This window comes from Sorex fumeus, unplaced genomic scaffold, assembly GCF_029834395.1.
Source record: "Sorex fumeus unplaced genomic scaffold, SorFum_2.1 ptg000006l, whole genome shotgun sequence".
NCBI lineage: Eukaryota > Metazoa > Chordata > Mammalia > Eulipotyphla > Soricidae > Sorex > Sorex fumeus.
The window spans coordinates 32,296,819-32,304,640 of NW_026606063.1; the positions used below are offsets into that span (position 1 = coordinate 32,296,819).

The window sequence follows — 7,822 nt, forward strand, 5'->3', positions numbered from 1 at the left end:
CATACCTTTGGGTGATCCGAATGCTTCACTCAAGTGAGAGAAAGAATCTGGCGTTCTGACCTCCATCGATTATCAAGAATCAGGGACAGTGTCTAATTTGCCAAGGCATCAAAAATCAGAAGGGCTGGACACGTAACAAGATTTAGAGATGACTGCTGGACTAGAGCCGTTACCGACTGGATTCCACTGGACATCAAAAGAACACCTGGCCACCCAACTACGATATGGCTGGACTTCTTTGTCAATACCTTGAACAAATCGTTTGATGCTCTTTGTGTTCCTGGAGTAAGCAGACGCATTGGGCTACATCAGCACACAACAGATTCAAATGGAGACGTTACTGGTGCCTGCTGGAGCAATTCGACATATTTAAACGCTTTATCAAAAACATGGAGGAATTCTTACATTTAATACTTTGAATAAAATTATAAAATACTGGGGCCAGAGAGACAGTTCAAAGTAGCATTGTAGCACTGTTCTCCCATTGTTCATCGATTTGCTCAAGCAGGCACCAGTAATGTCTCCATTGTGAGATTTGTTGTTACTGTTTTTGGCATATCGAATACGCCATGGGGAACTTGCTAGGCTCTGTCGTGTGGGTGGGATACTCTCGGTAACTTACTGAGCTCTCCAAGAGGGATAAAAGAATCAAACCTGGGTCAGCCACATGCAACACGCCCTACCTGCTGTGCTATCGCTCCAGCACTCAGTTCAAGGTACTGGAGTATGTTACTCAGAACCACAGTGCTAGAGACTCTCCGGACTATTAGTAATTCTCTACTAATCTGAGATACTCTGCCAAGTTTAGATATATTGGGTTTGGGGGCCATACCTCACAGTTCTCAGAGCTCAGTCTTGGCTATGCATTGAGATCATGCCTAGCAGGACTCGGTGAACCATATGGAGTTCTAAAGATTGAACCAAGGCATATCCATATGCCATGGAAATGCTCTACCTGCTACACTATCCCTTCAGTCTTGAGTATTTATTTTTAAATGACATATTTATGTTACAAAATCATGAGATATTCTTATATGATACTATTTCCATAGAGTAAAAAAATGAATCCCCACTTTTTTTTCATTGCGATTTTAAATTTAGTCTTGCCAATTGCCAAGGATGATCCAGGAGTAGTCAACATGCTACCTCAACAATAATTTGTTTAGAAATATTCATCTGTAAGCGTATGCTTTACAGCCTTTCTATAGTGCACAGGATCAACTACAAGCTCCAATTTCCTGATTCTTCATATGTTATGATTTTATATATTTTAGGGTTTTTTTGATATTCACATTCATAGCAGTTTCTTAGAACACATAACAAACACGTAAGAGTGAGCTTTCTTTTTTGCTACCATCTCCAAAGTATTTGTTTAGACTAAACTTATCTTTATGAAGATATAGCAATTTATCCTCAGGATACTTTCCCAGTTGAGGCTTGTATATTATGGATTATTATTTCTTACTTAACTCCTGTGCCTCCTATATCACCAGTTATAGGAAATAGAGGAACACTTATCCTGTTTAGTAAGTACATGTCTATTCAGGAGGACTAGAAGATGAGCTCATCAGAACTTTATTTTTATAATAAACATAGAGCTATCCATAATTCTTCTATGAAAAAATATATAAGCATACCCGTTTACACTTTCTTATTTATACCTTTTGATATCATTACTTCTACCATTGTTGATTGTGCAGTGAAATGGAATAATAGAGTAAAATTTTATTCATTGTTCCGCTCTGCTTGTGATATGGGATGCATTTCTGAAAACTGGACACTGATGTAAAAAGTTAAAGTACTGCACAGCAAGGTTAGAAAATATAAAACTATAACCTTCAGACTCACTGTTAAAGCTATGTTAACATGTTATTAGTTGTGTTCTTCAGAATTCTTTAAAATTTCGAATTTTCAGGCTTATTTAATTGGATAGGGATGGTGTGGGGGGGTACCTGTTCTGTGGATGTGGTTCAGATGTTCCATTTTGCATCATGGTTTTAAGAATCCATTGTAATGTATTTCAAATAATAAAACCTAGAATTCGTTGATGTCCAGGGTTTGCAAAGTAAACCCTGAACCCACAGTTTAGAGCTATTTTCTTTCAATCCTCTTGACAATGCTAAATCTGAATAAATCTGTATTTTTCTTAATATATCTAAAATGCATTTATGCCTCTCGGAGAGCCTGGCAAGCTACTGAGAGTATCCTGCCCCCACAGGCAGAGCCTGGCAAGCTCCCCGTGGTATATTCGATATGCGAAATACAGTAACGACACTAGGTCTCATTCCGCTGACCCTGAAAGAGCCTCCAATCATTGGGAAAAGACACTAAGAAAAGGCTGCTAAAATCTTAGGGCTGGGAGGAATAGATATGTTACTGGTGCCCACTTGAATAATTTGATGATCAATGGGATGACAGTGATACAGTGATACAGTGATCTCTAAAATGAATCTGTCTGCAAATCAAACCAGAGACATGAAACAATCTCTTCAGCTTATAGAAATGAAATAATACAAAATGCTACCTGCAATAATCCTTTGTATACTTAAATGCATTTATCTACTTTCTTAATTTTGGGGTCACACCCAGGCTTACATCTGTCTCTATCCTCAGAGATCTCTCCTGACAAGTCTCAGAGACTGTAATATAGTGTTAGAACTTAAGTCAGCTGTGTGCAAGGCAAAAATCCTACCCAGTGTACTATCTCTCCATCCCACATATGCTTACTTTTTAATTAAAAGACATTACTTTATTAATTCATGATCTAAACTTAAATACAGAATCTTCTGACACAGCTCATTGAGAACAAGACTCGTGATTGATTCTTTTGTTACTCTTAATATCTAGCATAATGTAACTTCACATTATTTTTACTATCTATTTTTAATCTAGATAAGTAAAATATAACAAGTAATAATTTCTACATTACTGATACATTTAAACAGTTTTGGCTTTGAAGTTGTTGTATATGAATCTGAAAGTCTTGTTCTTATTTTTCATTTTTAATCTCAGTAAGCAAAGAAAATACTCAGGATGGTTGCAATTTACACTCTGACTGCCTTTTACGCTGATCTACATTTCTGTGACAGAAAAACATTAATACAACCAGTGTATTTTGTTTTCAGGAGATTTGCTGAAAACTCTTATCTTAATATGCTTTCTGTTGAATGCAGAAGAATATTCTACAAAATGAGTGTGTGTGCAATTTAAGCATCGGGCAAGCTAAGGGCAGAATTGGAGCCCCATATATGGCCATACCAGTAACAAGGGCACAGAGTTCTGATACAGTTCTGCCAATGACATATCAAATCTTATTTGATAATTTTCTGCATCTTTGTAAAGGCATAGTTTACCTGCTTATCTATAGTTTCAGGAAACTCTGGTGGAAAATAAGCCCAATTTCTATTTGCTTCTGATGCTTTGGGAAAATTATTTATTGCTTTTATGGGAATGTGCTTCCGCTCTCTCCTTATTCTGAACCTTAGCTTTATGCTTCTAGAATGATAATCATCTATTTCTTTCCTCACACTACTGAGCCCGAAGTGACCCCATCTGACCCAATTGAAATTGATTTTGTTGTTACACTCCTAGCTAGTGCAAATTAATCTTAGATCCATACAAGATCAGGGAAGCAAGACAGAGAGCACAAAGACCTCAAGTACTGAGGGAGAAATTCGTTCTGGAGAAGGTATTTTAAGTTTGGCAAGATAAATGGCCACAATGACTTGCTTTGATAGAACATCTGTAGGAAGGGGGAGGAGCATGGCCAGGCCTCTCAGAGAAAGGCTGTAATTTAATAGCCTAATTTCCTGCCTGGTCCTGCAAAAATATCTGGGCACTCCTGACAGCTGATGAAAATCACCAAGGGCTTGATTTGGTCCCTGATGTTGAACAAGTTGAGACCCGTCTCAGCCTCCGACTCTTGAGGAAGCTGGTTTCTAGCAGGCGGGAAAGGTTACTAAGGCCTTATTATAAAATTTAAATTTTATCATTTTGCTTAGTTTATCCCATCCCTTCAAAGGGATTAGCAATGCCTGTTTGCCACATGCTACCTTCACCCAGTATTTAGTGGGGACAGTATTCTGCTCTCGGAGCTTTGGTTGGTCACTATTTACCTGAATAAACAAAATCTGTGGGTTTTCTTACACTTGAAACAGGGACTTCAGTCTTTAAAGGTTGCCCTCACACAAATCTTCATTCTGCTTACTTAAGAAAAAATTCCCACAGTCTCTGAAATGTCTTTAGAAAGCATATTCTGATTCTTAGACAGAAATGATTCTAATTAATTCTCTAACACACTGACCTAATTTCCATTATTTGCATAGTGTCCCTCTGAATAGTATACTCTTTGACAGGCCTTGGAGATAACTGATACCCCAGGGTTTTGCTGCCTGTATTGGATTACTAACACTCCCTAATTCCTGATTCACCATGCTGAATACAATGGACAGTCAAACACATACATATGTGCTCACGGCACTTGCAGGCTTCTTAGCACTGAAATGTCATGATTAGAGTAATGGATTCTGAAGTCACTGTTCTATCAAAATGGAATTAAGGCTACACTGCTCCTTAATCACCCCAAATTTCCTCTTCACACAGATGCCATTGTACTCGAATTTCACTTTTGATCTAACAATTTTTATACATGTACTCTTTCAGAAATTTTTGAGTAGCTCTAATACAGCTATAGTTAAGCCAGGGCATTAAAAAAATAGTTATTTCATAATAGTGCTAAGCAAAATGAATTCAGTGCTTTAAAACGTACTTAAAAAAAATAAATCTACTATTACTAGAAAAAAAATAAAATCTACTATTTTATTTTTTGAAATGCTTCATGTAATCTCATGAGCCATAGAAAAGAATTTTCATTCAGTATGTATGTATTCATCATGTAATCTGTCTTTTTATCTGTTAATATAATTCAAATAATAAATACATATCTATTTTTATTTGAATGATATTTTATAATTTATAAGTGGATTCTTTTATAATCTTATATCCAAAATGTATTTGTACTCATAGTTTAGCAGGTTATATACTTTCATATATTTTAGATTCTTTTTTTTCTTAAATTTTTATTAGTGAAACACCATGAGGTACAGTTGTAGGCTTACAAATTTTTGTGCTTGGGTTTCAGTTATACAATGATCGAATACCCATCCCTCCACCAGTGCCCATTCTTCACCACCACCAGTCCCAGTATGCCTCCCTCCCCCCATGCCCCCATCCCACCCTACCTCTGTGGCAGGGCATTCCCTTTTGTTATCTTTCTCATTTTGAATGTTGTGGTTTGCAAAAGAGACATTGAGTGGCAATCTTGTTTGGTCTATAGTCTACTCTCATCACACAGTTCCCATCCTGAGAGGAACCTCCTATCACCCTTTATTTGGTGCTCCCTTCTCTATCTGAGCTGCCTTTTCCCCTAGAGTGTGCGGCTGTCCTCAAAGCCATGGAGTAATCCTCCTGGTACTTATCTAAGCTATTCTAGGGTGTTAGTCTCCTATTTTGTTATTTTATGTTCCCCAGATGAACGCAATCTTTCTATGTTTGTCCCTTTCTTTCTGACTCATTTCACGTAGCACGATACTTTCCATGTAGTAGCATTTGTATATGAATTTCATGACTTCATCTTTTCTAACAGATGCATAGTACTCCATTGTGTAGATGTACCAACGTTTCTTTAACCAGTCATCTCTTCTTGGGCATTCAGGTTTTTCCAGATTCTAGCTATCGTAAAGAGTGTTGCAATGAACAAACAAGTGCAGATGTCACTTCAACTATACCTTTTTGCCTCTCTGGGAGTGGTATTGCTGGGTCAAATTGGAGCTCAATTTCTAATTTTTTGAGGATTGCCCATACTGTTTTCCAAAAGGGTTGAACCAGTCAGCATTCCCACCAGGAGTGAAATCCGAATGGCTAAAAGGCACATGGGAAAATGCTCTACATCACTAATCATCAGGGAGATGCAGATCAAAACAACGATGAGATATCATTTCACACCACAGAGACTGGCCCATATCCAAAAGACCAAAAGCAACCGGTGTTGGTACAGATGTGGTGAGAGACTCTCCTTCACTGCTGATGGGAATGTCGACTGGTTCAGCCCTTTTATATCTTAGATTCTTATTAAAGCGTTGGGCTGGAGCAATAGCACAGCGTGTAGGGCATTTGCCTTGCATTTGGCCGACCCGGGTTCAATTCCTCCATCCCTCTCGGAGAGCCTGGCAAGCTAGCAAGAGTATCCCGCCCACACGACAAAGCCTGACAAGTTACCCGTGACGTATTCGATATGCCAAAAACTGTAACAACAAGTCTCACAGTTTGTTGTGAGATGTTACTGGTGCCCACTAGAGCATATCCATGAATAATGGGAGGACAGTGCTATTAAATGGTTAACTTAAGTTATTGAATGTACAATTTATGTAAAATATGAAATATCCATCATCATTTGTTCACATTTTCTATTTATTGAACATTTTCTTTTCAAAAGTCTAATCAGTGAAACTTAGCAATTACCAACTAAGTCTGTAAGTTTATACATGCATGTGTGCATATGTGCGTATTTGTGTATGAATATCCAAATTGCATCCATTAATATTGATTCTAAAAAAATAGAGGCTTGTAGAACTTCAAGATTTAGAACTGCTGAAAGGCCCATAGGTCATTGTAAAGGAATATTAGTTAGCCTCGCAAGCTACCGAAAGTATCTTGCCCGCACGACAAAGCCTGGCAAGCTACCTGTGACATATTCAATATGCCAAACACAATAACAAAAAGTCTCAAGATGGAGACATTACTGGGCCCACTCGAGCAAATTGATGTACAATGGGAGGACAGTTATCCTTAGTCTTACTTAAGGGAATATTATAGTATTCAAGTGTTCAGGAGAAGAAAATAGTCTAAGTGGAAAAGCCTCATGTAGTGGGAGAATCCTACATAAAACTTACTTTCTGTCCTCTGGTAACTACATGTTACCAGAGGTACATATATATATATATATGTGTGTGTGTGTGTGTGTGTGTGTAAAACTATATATATAATTTTGGAGCCATGGCTCAAATTTCAGAGTTTAGACCTGGCTATGTGTTCAGAGATCATTATTGGTAGTGCTCAGCAGACCGGCTGATCATATGTGGTGCTGGAGATCAACCTATGTCAGCCATACGCAAGGCAATTTACTATTTCTCCACTTCACACAGTATTTTTTGTTAAGTAAGTTCTGTTTTCTATTATACTAAACCTGACTTTGACTCAAAATTACTTGTTAGTTCATTGCTACCTTAAGTATGTTGATTAAGATTATTCTAAGACTTTTTAGAATAATGAAGTGAAAATTAGTGAACATAAAGAGATACTTGAACTTCTAGTGAAACATTAGAGTATGGAAATAAGTGGTGAATCAATGATTTGAAAGAGATGTTTTATGGTCTTTTTTGAATTTTTCATAAAAAAGTTCTGTATTAAGAAAAGTTCTTCCTATGCTTATCAGTAGCACATATAATAAAATAGGAATATTGGAGAGAAAATTATCATGGTTCTTGCACAAGGGAACATGCAAATTCATGAAGTCTTTCGTATTTTTACTTTTGTTAAAGTTTGCGTGTTGCATTAAAACATTTTTTTCTTTCTGCCAAAGAGTTAGTTTGGATTAAATGTTTTATTTGAGAGGACTCCAATTTAAACAGAACTAAATAATTTAAAACATTTTTAATCTTCAAAACAAAAAAAGACAAACTAAACAAATATACTTCTCCAATGTACTAATATTTATGAGCACATTCTCTTTGAAATTATAAAATAATCAATCTATCAAATGTTC

The 7,822-nt window shown here is 36.9% G+C and overlaps 1 non-coding gene across 1 annotated transcript; it reads left to right on the top strand.

Moving 5' to 3' along the window:
• Positions 1 to 7,481: 7,481 nt before the first annotated feature.
• Positions 7,482 to 7,585, top strand: LOC130038191 (U6 spliceosomal RNA). The gene has a single exon (XR_008794612.1). It is a non-coding gene; the product is annotated as a U6 spliceosomal RNA (small nuclear RNA).
• Positions 7,586 to 7,822: the final 237 nt, after the last annotated feature.